The sequence below is a fragment of the Rutidosis leptorrhynchoides genome, chromosome 7 (assembly GCF_046630445.1).
Source record: "Rutidosis leptorrhynchoides isolate AG116_Rl617_1_P2 chromosome 7, CSIRO_AGI_Rlap_v1, whole genome shotgun sequence".
Taxonomy (NCBI): Eukaryota; Viridiplantae; Streptophyta; class Magnoliopsida; order Asterales; family Asteraceae; genus Rutidosis; species Rutidosis leptorrhynchoides.
Window position 1 is genome coordinate 32388230 of NC_092339.1, and position 13296 is coordinate 32401525.

The following is a 13296-nucleotide window of genomic DNA, read 5'->3' on the forward strand; positions in this document are numbered from 1 at the left end:
TATATTATATTACCACTTCTACCGTTTACCCTTTTTTTAATATATAGAGTAAGATAGACTCTAGTCGTAGAGATGGTCACGTGAGATCATGTCTTTCTAGCTTATGGGCGGTTTGATTAAAATGATGGTGTTTTTGTGTAGATTTGATGATGATATGGTGGTGGAGTCTTTATAACTTGAAATAGAAGAGAGTAGTAGTAGTGATTCCAACCGATATGCATGATGTGTATATATAATATAAGAGAGTAGTAGTAGTAGTGGTTCCAACATATCTTCACCATTTACTTGTTAATCGGAATGTCAAATTATATATAATAGCAATAGGAGTTGGTTCATGTATTGGAAAAGTGATGACCATGTGCTAGCAATTATAATATACTAATATATTATATTATGATAAAAGTAGGGTGCAAGTGGTGGTGGGCAGGGGATAAGAATTTAAGAGTAAAGAAAGGAATATGGAGTAAATAATGGAGTTGGTAAGGAAATGGATATATATATATATATATATATATATATATATATATATATATATATATATATATATATATATATATATATATATATATATATATATATATATATATATATATATAATTATAATACTAAATATAATAATAATATCAAACATATAAAAGAAAACATGTGCAAATAAAAGCATCCCATGTTTTGTTAAATTTTAATTCTTTTCTCCATTTGTTTTATAGTTTATATAAATGTCACATATTATTATTTACTTATAGTTTAATATTTATAATGTAACAGAAATGCATTAACAGGAAGTGTCGACTAAAATTTTACTATTCGGTCGACGTTTTGTTAAAGCAAGTTTATAAGTGCACAGAAAACCCTAAGGGCATTTTAGTCAAATTAGGAGTGAAAAAGTGAGGGTTGTCACAGTATCCCCTAGTAAATGGAAATTTCGTCCCGAAATTTAGTTGTCGCCATCAATCGACGTTGTTCGTAAACAAATGAGGATATTTTCGTTTTATTTGGTCTTGACGTTCCCAGGTATACTCGGGGCCTTGCGTGAATTCCAACGGATAGAATATTATTCTGTTTCAAGCGTTTAAATCTTACTATTCATAAATTATACTGGTTCTTTTACGAAGTGCATTTTATTATCAATGTGGAGGTCATTTAAAATGATGATGTTATACAAGCATTTTAGTAATATGAACAGATGAAATGTGTTATGAACAGTATTAGGCTCGTTTAAAACCTTGAGCGTTTATGCCGCAATACTAGGGCAGACAAACAAAGAGGAGTACGTGGAGATCACAGTCATGAAATTTGATTCATGGCTTGTGTTTGTTACGGATAGTATTAACTGTTAATTTTAAAAGGTAACCATAGCATGATGTCTCTGGTTTTTATGAAATGTCTAATGTGAATAGACGAAATGAGATGCCAGCTGAGGAGTCACTAATCAGGCTTATATGTAAAGCTAGCCATAATTACTAAAATGCTCTCAGGATGGTATGATTGATTAATGAAAGATATCGTTCAGTATATGCGAACTTATCTTTGGAAAGAGTTTTTGAAAGCACATTGTAGAATGTAACTTTATGATCATGATTGCAATTATATGTCGAATCAGAGGTCGAAACCTGACTAGGATAATATCTAGTTGCAACCCAAGAATGAATAAATGTTTAGAGTAAACACATAAATGACATAAAAGTTTAAGGTATCTCCTTCAGAGAGGATAGCGAGGATCATAGATTTTTAAAATACATTATGTTATATTCTCAAAAGGAAGATACGAAAAGTGTGATTTCTTTAACGAGAGAAACGACCTCACACAGATGGGCGAGTCAATCTAGGATTTATCCTTACTCATAAGTTTAGGTGTGGATGAGAGGAATGTGAATCATTGCCTATAAAGAATAGTTTACACCAGGTGAGAAAATCTTCGAAAGATGATTTCTCATGCCACAAAATATAGAATTGATGTTTGCGAGGGTGTTGCGGTTTAGCCGTGAAATATTGGAAGTAGAAAATTCTCAACGAGCTTCATTAAATCCCTATCTGTGATACCCTCTGTAATGACAGTTAGGGTAGAAACCCACTCAGTGTATTTTCTATAACTAGGGTGACCACTGAGCGTACTTCAGACGTTGATTTTACAGCCCGCATTTATGCCACGATCGATCCTATAAGGAATAGTTGAGGAACGCAAAGAGGTATGTTGTGTTCTTGCACATAGGTGAGAAGAAGTTTGATCCAATCATAGTGTAGAGTAAAAAATAAAATTAGAAAATGCGTCGAAGAGATTTTAAAAAAAAAAGTTTAAGTCGTTTAATGTTACAATAATAATGAAATGAAGTTCTTAGTAAAACGTATACCATTTTAAGTAAAATAATTTGAGCTAATTAAACCACCAATAAAAGAATTTGATTTGAAAAAAAAAATATGTACTAACCAAAAAATAAGTAAAGGTAATTTTATTTACCTTATTATATATATGTTTTATAAAATTTGCACGAGTGGCAGTAAATAAATTTATTGATAAAATTTCAAGAGGACCGCACAAGGAAATGATGCGTGTAAAAATTTGATAAACATAATATTCATATTTCAGAGGTTACGAGTTGGAGAAGGGTCGAGGAAAATTGAGTGAAGGACTTTGAAAATTTCGGATGATATTTGAACAACAAATGTTACCAATGAAATTAAATATGGTTGATGACTATTATCAGGGCATAGGTTTCTTGGATCTAAAACGTTCATGTATGAAGATGTTGCTGATAAGTGAGGTATGAATAATGGAGTATGAGGATGAGAAGTTATTTACATATTGATTTTGTAAAATGCCAAACTGGTTATGACTTGTTATTTTAAGTCGGAAGACCGGTGGTGTTAATATCACTAAATGAGTAATCTTTTGGAATAAGTTAAGGTTTAGTGTTACGTAAGAAATAGTATTATTCCGATAGGCTTGGAAAATAAGATCCTTGGGTAGTCTGTAACTTAGAATCTGAATCGTTCAAGTGATAGTTGATGTCCGAGCACTATGTATGACGTGTCATGAATCGCTTGATTCTGATGGTCCTAAAGAGTTCAAGATCACTTGGATATGAATAACCCGATTTCTGCTTAGACAAGTATGAGGACATGCTAAAGCAGTGGCTTTTTGTGATTATTGAAAATTCATTTTATCACATTCTTAATAAAGCTGTGATTATTTCCACGATGGTATGAATTCCCCAATGGGTAAGGGTGATGTAGGGACATGATGTCATGTGCCACTAACATGCATGGATAGGTCTATTATGAGGAGTAAACCTCACAGCTCTTATGTACCAGGAAGCATAAGGTTCACTCACTAAAGCGAGCATTCGGATGGTGAGGTTATGACATGAAATTGACGATTGCAACTTTTGTATATGTGAGAAGAATATGATATTCAACACACATTGTTGTTAATGAGGAAGTGTCAATCTCAATGTGAGGTTAGGCAATTCAATCTAGCGGGACTGAGGTGTTGCGAGCGATATATCCGTTACTAAACGTAAGCTCTATACTTCTATAGAGTGAATAGTGATTAATCAGATCAAGTCATGATTTTAACACTGAGGCGAAATGAAGCATCGTAAGATTTTCAGGAAGTGGTTAACGATTCAAAGGTCATGATTTATTGTTTAGGTACAATAAATTACCCGATGTCTGACCTTAGGTAACATAATGATAATCACATCAATGCTACCCTTGATCATATTGAGCGTGTGAAGGATCACATGATTCTAATGTAGTGATAGAAAGCATATTTAAACTGCAGCCTTTACCGGCCCGAGGGGAGGTTACGTTAGTTTGTGATGGAATTGCTATCATAGTTTTAAGATGTGATGAATTTGGCTCACTGTGATGACCCGGGAATTTCCGACCAAATTTAAACTTGAATCTTATTTGATTTCGATACGATAAGCAAAGTCTGTAATATTAAGTCTCAAAATTTTTGAACTGTTTTATGAAATCAAGTGACCTTGACTATTAGCGACGATTCACGAACCTTGGAATTGTAAACACAAATGTATATATATAAATGATTATATATATAAATAACTATGTATAATAAATTAGATATATTAATGAAATTTTTTTATTTATTTATTTATTAATGATAATTTAAAATAACTAAAACTGTTATTATATATATATATATATATATATATATATATATATATATATATATATATATATATATATATATATATATATATATATATAGAGTATATTGAATATAAATGATTTTGAATATAATTTGTCAACGTTAACAAAGTATTTAATGTATAATGTTATACTCTGAGATTATTTGTTCAATACATAAAAATTAATATATTTATCTATTAGATATTTAAAACATAATTAAATGTGTAGTAGTTGAAGTATCTAGATATATATATATATATATGTATATACAAATGATTGGGGTACATAATTATTGACTGTATGTATTGATATATATATATATATATATATATATCTATATATATATATATATATATATATATATATTAAATATTAAATGTATGTTATTATATATTATATGATAATACATAACTAATAAATTGTAATATTAATATATGTAATTACAAGTTTAATTATAATTGTTATATATATATATATATATATATATATATATATATATATATATATATATATATATATATATATATATATATATATATTAAATATTAAATATATGTTATTATATATTATATGATAATACATAACTAATAAATTGTAATATTAATATATGTAATTACAAGTTTAATTATAATTGTTATGTTATTACTAGTATTAGTATCATTAAAAGTTATAATATGAAATTTGTTACATTAATGTTATAAGTATTACTATCATTAATAGTAGTATTATTATTACTAATATTATTATTAACAATATTATCAATTATTATTATCACCAATAATTATTATTATCTTTATTTTTAAAAGTAACAATATTAATATGAGTAGGATATTTACCAATTATTAATTATTAATAGTAAAAATATTATATAAAAACAGATACCTCACGTTAAAAAGGGATATCACAAATCTGCTTTAATTATTTTGCTCCTTCTTTTTCGTTTTTCCTTCTACCCGTGTATTTCTGTCGACACCCATCCACAATACAAAACAATCTTGAAGATTTTGTGCTGGATTGATCATTCAGTTTGTACCATATAAATCCCCTGTTGCTATTGAAAAATCAAAGTGAAGTTTAAAATAAACAAATCAATTCTTCGTTTTTTTTATATATAAACCGAACCCATATAACCTCTGAAGTGATTCGGAGCAAATCGAAGAAATGTAAAAGTGTAGATATCTCGCAAATCATCTAGTGAATGTGTATGAAAATTATCAGGTCTCAATTTACTAAATTGTGAACGAATTCCTGAGTCAAAGTTTTTACAATTAAAAGTCAAATCTTGTTCTTCATTTGAATTGGGAAATTTGAGGGTGTTTCAGGTTTTATTTACGAGTGTCGAGCATATAATAAACGATTTATAACAACTTTTAAGTTGTAGTTATAACCTGAAATTATTGTGTTGAAGGAATTAAAAATTGAAGTTTTTATTATTTTTTTTCTTTCCTAAAAACGAGCAGCAGCAGCTGTGCTGCATATTTTTTTTATTTATTCTTTTTGTTGTTTTGATAATCAAGAACCATTTCATAATCTCTGGGTGTTTGCGAGTCAAAATTAAAAATACGAATCCGTTATCTAGTATTTTGATGTCTCTGGTCGATGCAAGTGAGAAAGACGAGATAGGAAACAGAAATAAGATAAATATATGTAAACTGTAAAATAAATCAGAAAAAGCAGATGGGTTCAGATGGTCATGGGTGTTTAGTTGTGAGCGGGAGGTCGCGGGTTCGAGTCCCGTCCTAGGCATTTCTTTTTAACAAATCCTTTTGAAGGTAGTTTTCTTTTTAATTATTAATATTATTATTATTATTATTATTATTATTATTATTATTATTATTATTATTATTATTATTATTGTTATTATTGTTATTATAATTATTATTGTTATTGTTGTTATTACTTTTATTATTATTAGTAAGTATTAGTAATATTATAAATAGAATTATTATTATCAAGTATTATGAATATCATAATTATTAATATTATCACCATTAGTATTATTATTATTGCTAATAGTATTGTTATTAATATTGTTATTGAAATTATCATAAACCGTATCCTTAATAACAATACAATGTTATATGTATAAAAATGAAATTCATTATGATTTGATTATGATCATAATTATATGAGCATATGGATATAAAAGGTTATAAAAATATTAACACAATGCATAGAAGTATATGTATATAAAAGATTTGGAATACCGATAGTATTATGAGAACGATTAAACTTATCATTTTTATTATGTTATTATTATTTTCATTAAATATTAGTATTAGTATCTTTTTACAAATAATATAATTGTTAATATTAACATAAGTATTATTATTATTATTATTATCACGAGTATTATTATTATGTAATTACTAAAATCAATATCATAAAGATCATTAACAGTAAAAATTAATATTTTTACAAGTATTATTATTAATATCATCATTAATAGAACTATTATTAACATAAGTATATCATTAATGTTATCATCATTATTTTTACTAATATTAACTTAGTATAATTTGAACTACTGTTCTGATAAACAAATGAAATACATAAATATATATTTAACACACATAACATAACACAATATATTATCTTATAAAAGGAATATATTAAATATAAATATAGTATTAATATAAAAATAAAATCATTAATAGGTTATATATATAAACTTATTCAACTATGATTATGTGTATTAATATATATACACAAATGTTATAGGTTCGTGAATCCAAGGCCAACCATGCATTGTTCAATGTCATCATATGTATTTTTACTACAGAATACAGTATGGTGAGTTTCATTACTCCCCTTTTAAATGCTTTTGCAATATATATTTTTGGGACTGAGAATACATGCGTTTTTATAAATGTTTTACGAAATAGACACAAGTAATCGAAACTACATTATATGGTTGAATGATCGAAGCTGAATATGCCCCTTTTTGCTTGGTAACCTAAGAATTAGTAAACCGATCTACTAATTGATGCGAATCCTAAAGATAGATCTATTGGGCCTAACGAACCCCATCCAAAGTACCGGATGCTTTAGTACTTCGAATTCGTTTTTATCATGTCCGAAGGATTTCCCGGAATGATAGGGGATATTCTTATATGCATCTTGTTAATTTCGGTTACCAGGTGTTCAATCCATATGAATGATATTTTTGTCTCTATGCATGGGACGTTTATTTATGAGAACTGAAAATGAAAATCTTGTGGTCTATTAAAATGATGGAAATGATTATTTATGTTAAACTAATGAACTCACCAACATTTTGGTTGACACTTTAAAGCATGTTTATTCTCAAGTACGAAAGAAATCTTCAGCTGTGCATTTGCTCATCTTAGAGATATTACTTGGAGTCATTCATGACATATTTCAAAAGACGTTGCATTCGAGTCGTCGAGTTCATCAAGATTATTATTAAGTCAATTATAGATGGATATATTACGAAAAAGTATGCATGCCGTCAACTTTCAATGTAAATGAAAGTTTGTCTTTTAAAAACGAATGCAATGTTTGTAAAATGTATCATATAGAGGACAAGTACCTCGCAATGTAATCAACTATTGTGAATCGTTTATAATCGATATGGACTTCGTCCGGATGGATTAGGACGGGTCTCTACACTCATGCCGCAGCCCGCAGGCAAAAGGAGAAACTTTAGATGGTGTACTTCACCTTAGATTTAGAATTGACGGTGATTGATTATTATTTGGGTACAATATCATTACTCGCATGGTGCAAAGTAATCGAGTGTGAAAATTTTCTTGATAATAAAAAAGATAGCCGCAAGAAGGTTCTATTCTTTAAAAGGTTATGCCTGTGAGATTTTTACCATCTCGGCATAGAGAACGTGGTAGTAAATGTGGTGTTTATAAGATCAACATTTGAGAATTCAAATGAAATGGGCTCATGAAAATTATATGAAAGTTTACACCAAGGGCGTAATAATAGAGTGAACCCGAATACAACAAGTGATGATTAAACGTCAAGGATAAAGAGATATGCCGTTAGAAAAAATGAATGTAAAATTTCAAGTTTCCTTGGTTCACAACCTTTATGACATGAGAGAGTCAATCGACTCATAATTATGAGATAGATAGTTTGGTTAAAATGAGTTCTACGAATAAAAAGATGAATACTTTTCACCCGTTATATAATAACATTAGGATTTTTGAATGAATTGCATGAGAATTTTCTTTGATTCACTTTCTATTCCTCATGTCATGTGATAAGGCTAAAAAGGAACATATATTTCATAGCAAAATCCCCCAAGAAAGACAAGATTTTAGTTGCAATTGTTCCATTTTCAAGTAATATTCGTTTATTTTAAATAAGTGCGAAGACAAAAGGCGAAAACGACGAATTGAAGACACAAAGGTCCAAAAAGCTCAAAAGTACAAGATACAATCAAAAAGGTTCAAATTATTGATGAGGAACGTCTAAAAATGACAAGAGTACAAGTTACAAAACGCAAAGTACAAAATATAAAATTGTACGCAAGGACGTTCGAAAATCCGGAACCGGGACCAGAGTCAACTCTCAACGCTCGACGCAACGGTGTAAAAATTACGAGTCAACTATGCACAAGAATAAAATATAATATTTAAATAATTCATAATAAGAATAATATTAAATAATAAAAAGTTGTTAATTGAGCATAGTTCAGGGGTCATAAGTGAAAATTCAATTTCTAAATTCGCCTATAAAAGGCTTTGTAATCGTAATGTAAAAACACACCTTTTTCTATCTTTTTCTTATTTATCAATATCAATTATCAATATCTATATTCTATATCTCTATCATAATGTTAATGTAATAAGATATAACAATAATCTTAATTTTAATTTTAAATTATGATAATAATAAGATTTATGATAGAGATCGTTTGAGTGTGTAAGTCGAAATTCTGTCCGTGTAACGCTACGCTATTTTTAATCATTGTAAGTTATGTTCAACCTTTTTATATTAATGTCTCGTAGCTAAGTAATTATTATGCTTATTTAAAACGAAGTAATCATGATGTTGGGCTAATTACTAAAATTGGGTAATTGGGCTTTGTACCATAATTAAGGTTTGGGCAAAAGACCGACACTTGTGGAAATTGGACTATTGACTATTAATAGATGGGGGGTATTGTCTAATTGAGTGACAACTCATTGGAGTCTGTCGAACCTATCTTCAAATTAATTATCCTAATAATTAATAATGATTATGGTTGTCCTATTTAGTGACGTTCATATGGAATCTATTATAATCATTTAATTAATTATTCGGGTTGGGTAATTGATTATTCAAACTGATCAAGTGGGTAAATTAATATTCATATCTAATCAAAACAGGGGTAGATTACATACAGTGATAACTGGTGTAATTGTTGACAGAAGTGATAACTGCGTCACAGTTTAAATCCTTAATTAGTTGGAATATTTGACTTCGGGTATAAGGGTAATTTGACGAGGACACTCGCACTTTATATTTATGACCGATGGACTATTATGGATAAAAACCAGATAGGTATCAAATAAACCATGACAAAGGACAATTAACCCGAGTAACAATTAATTAAAATCAAAACGTCAAACATCATGATTACGGAAGTTTAAATAAGCATAATCCTTTTATTTCATATTCTATCGCAATTTTATTTATTGTTATTTTATTTATCGTCATTTATTTATTTTACGCACTTTAATTATTGTCATTTATCTTTACGCTTAAAATATAGAATCGACAAACCGGTCATTAAACGGTAAAACCCCCCTTTTATAATAATATTACTACTTATATAATTATATATATTTTGTATAAATATAGTTGTTAAAAATATAGTAAGTATCACCAGCTCCCTGTGGAACGAACCGGACTTACTAAAAACTACACTACTCTACGATTAGGTACACTGCCTATAGTGTTGTAGCAAGGTTTAGGTATATCCCATCCGTAAATTAATAAAACTTGTGTCATATTTTGTAGTATTTTGTATTAAAAATAATACTATTTCGTACCCTCACGCTACCACATCAAGTTTTTGGCGCCGCTGCCGGGGAGCGCTAAAACGCTATATTTTTAATTATAATAATATTGAAATAAAATATAATAATATAATAATATTGAAATAGAATATAATAATATAATAATATTGAAATAGAATATAATAATATAATAATATTTTAGAATATATTTTGAATCGTAAAAGTTTTAAAAAGTCGTATTTATTAAATACTTCAGGGGTATATTATGTAAATTGTAATTAATAATTTCTATCATGTCGCTTTCATGTGAATAGTAAATTAATTAATTTCTTTTCATTTACTATTCATGAATAGTAAATGAATTAAAAAAAAAGTTTTGAAAAAAAAAATAATAATTATAAAAAAAAGTATTAATTTGTAAAAAAAAATCATTTTAAAAAAAAAAAAAAAAATTTGTAAAAAAAAAAAACGTTTTTTTTTTAGAAAAAAAAATTCGTTTTTAAAAAAAACAAAAACGTAAAAAAAAAAAAAAAACGTAAAAAAAAAATTATTAAAAAAAAATATATTTTTTAAGATTTTGTCTATAAAAAAAAAATTTTTTTTTTTTAGTTTTATTACCTTTAGATTTTTAGACTATAGTCGCAACTTTTAGTATTAAGTTTAGTTTTGCCATAGTTATTTTTACTTCTAGAATTTTTAGGCTTTGCCGTAAAATCCCTTAAGTGCTTATTCCTTAGATTAAGTTTTAGGTGCTTTAGAATTTTGCGACGCCGTTTTTCGCGCTACTTTCTTATTTTTATTTTTCGACGCCTATTTTTCGACCTTTTATTTTTTGACCTTTTTCGACGCGCAATCTTTTTCTTTCTTATTTCTCGCCATTCTAGTTTTTAGGACTTAGAATTTTTTTTCTACTTCTTCTCTAAATTTCTTAAAATTACGAAAATTTATTTTAAGTGGTTAAATTGATAGACATCAAAATTTTCTGGTTCGTAGTAATAGTTGGATTTGTACGTGGACCGGGTTATTGGAGCCAAACAGTACTCAATTATATTGAGACCAAACGAATCCTGCCCCTCTGCTGCATCTTTTGGCTATTCGAAACGTGGGCAAAATCAGAAAAGTCTATTAATTGGATAACTTATTATAATTTTTCTTTCCTTTTTAAAAACTAATAGGATATTCAGTGAATGCACCGAGCAAAACGTTCACCACCTTTCATACGTTCACCACCTGTAACTCGATCAAGACATCTAGCAAATATTGTCACCGTTGATTTTTCTTTAGAATCGTCATCTAGTCGAACAAGAACTCCAACTCAAATTTCCGATAATCCATCTTTTGAACCCGACTTCACAATTAAGAACCCGGAGCATATTCAAGGACAATTCCAAGATCCTGAACCACTAATTATTCCTCCTGAACCACAAACCGTTAAATCAGAATCCTCTAGTGATTCGTATTCAACAAATTCAATTATGGAAGTAACGGAACCTCTAAGTATGGAAGATCGAATGAGAGCCACACGCACGGGCCAAGGTCACGCCATTATTAAGCCAGAAGTTAATGCGTCAGATTATGAAATCAAAGGACAAATTCTACACATGGTAACTAACCAATGCCAATTCAGTGGTGCACCGAATGAAGATCCTAACGAACACCTTCGTACGTTTAAAAGAATTTGTACACTATTCAAAATCCGAGAAGTGGAAGATGAGCAGATCTATCTCATGTTGTTTCCCTGGACTTTAAAGGGAGAAGCCAAAGATTGGTTAGAATCGTTACCTGAAGGGGCGATTGACACATGGGATGTTTTAGTTGAAAAATTTCTTAAACAATTCTTTCCGGCATCTAAAGCCGTGAGACTTCAAGGAGAAATTGTTACGTTCGCGCAAAATCCAAATGAAACATTATATGAGGCGTGGACAAGATTCGGAAGGATGTTGAGAGGATGTCCTCAAGACGGTTTAGACACTTATCAAATAGTACAAATATTCTACCAAGGTGTCAACGTTGCTACACGAAAAGACATCGACATAACAGCTGGTGGTTCCATTATGAAGAAAACCGCAACTGAAGCTTACAAAATTATTGATAACACAGCCTCCCACTCTCATGAGTGGCACCAAGAGAAAGATATATATCGTTCATCTAAAGCGGCTAGAGCCGATTCTAGCCATAACTTTGATTCCGTTTCCGCAAAAATAGATGCTTTCGAGAGACGAATGGAAAAGATGAATAAAGATATTCACGCAATACGAATTAGTTGTGAGCAATGCGGTGGACCACACTTAATGAAAGACTGTCACATTGAACAAACGATGGAACAACGTGAGAATGTTGTCTACATGAACCAAAGGCTGGAAAATAGTTATCAGAATAATTATCAACCGCCAAGGCCAAACTTCAATCGAAATCAAAACATTCTTTACAATCCAAAAGGACCCGACAATAACTCGTATAACCAACAAGGTCCGAATAACCAACCAACTCAAAACAACACTTTCAATCAACAAAGACCTGGCTTGTATAAACCACCACAACAAACTGACGAGAAGAAGTCAAATCTGGAAGAAGTGGTATTTAAGCTAGTTGAATCTCAAACACAATTTATTGAAACTCAAACCCAAACGAATGAGAGGTTTGATCAGTCATTTAGAACTCAACAAGCTTCCATTTTGAATCTAGAAAAACAAGTAGGTACTCTTGTTAGATTGATGAGTGAAAGGGAACAAGGAAAGCTACCGAGTAATAATGAAGTAAATCCTCGGAATGAAAATGTTAACATGATATCAACAAATTCTGAAAAACCAATACCAGAAGATGGGAAAGTTTTAGATGTAAGTAACAATGAAGAAGTTACACCACCACCACCACCACCCGAGTATGTAAAGCCAGTGGTGGCACCATACAGACCACCCATCCCGTTTCCAAGAAAAGGAGTTGAGTATGAGCAAGTAATAGGTAATAAAGTTTGTGATACCTCTGGAAAGAAGAAGAAGAAGAATAAAAAAGTGCAAGAAACAAAAACAGTAGAAGTAAACCCGGTGAAGACAGTTCCACCAAATCCTCCACCTAGGGTAGGTGATCCGGGTGAATTTATTGTTCCTTGTCTACTTAGTGACTGTGTCATGTATGATGCACTAGCAGATTTAGGTTCAAGTGT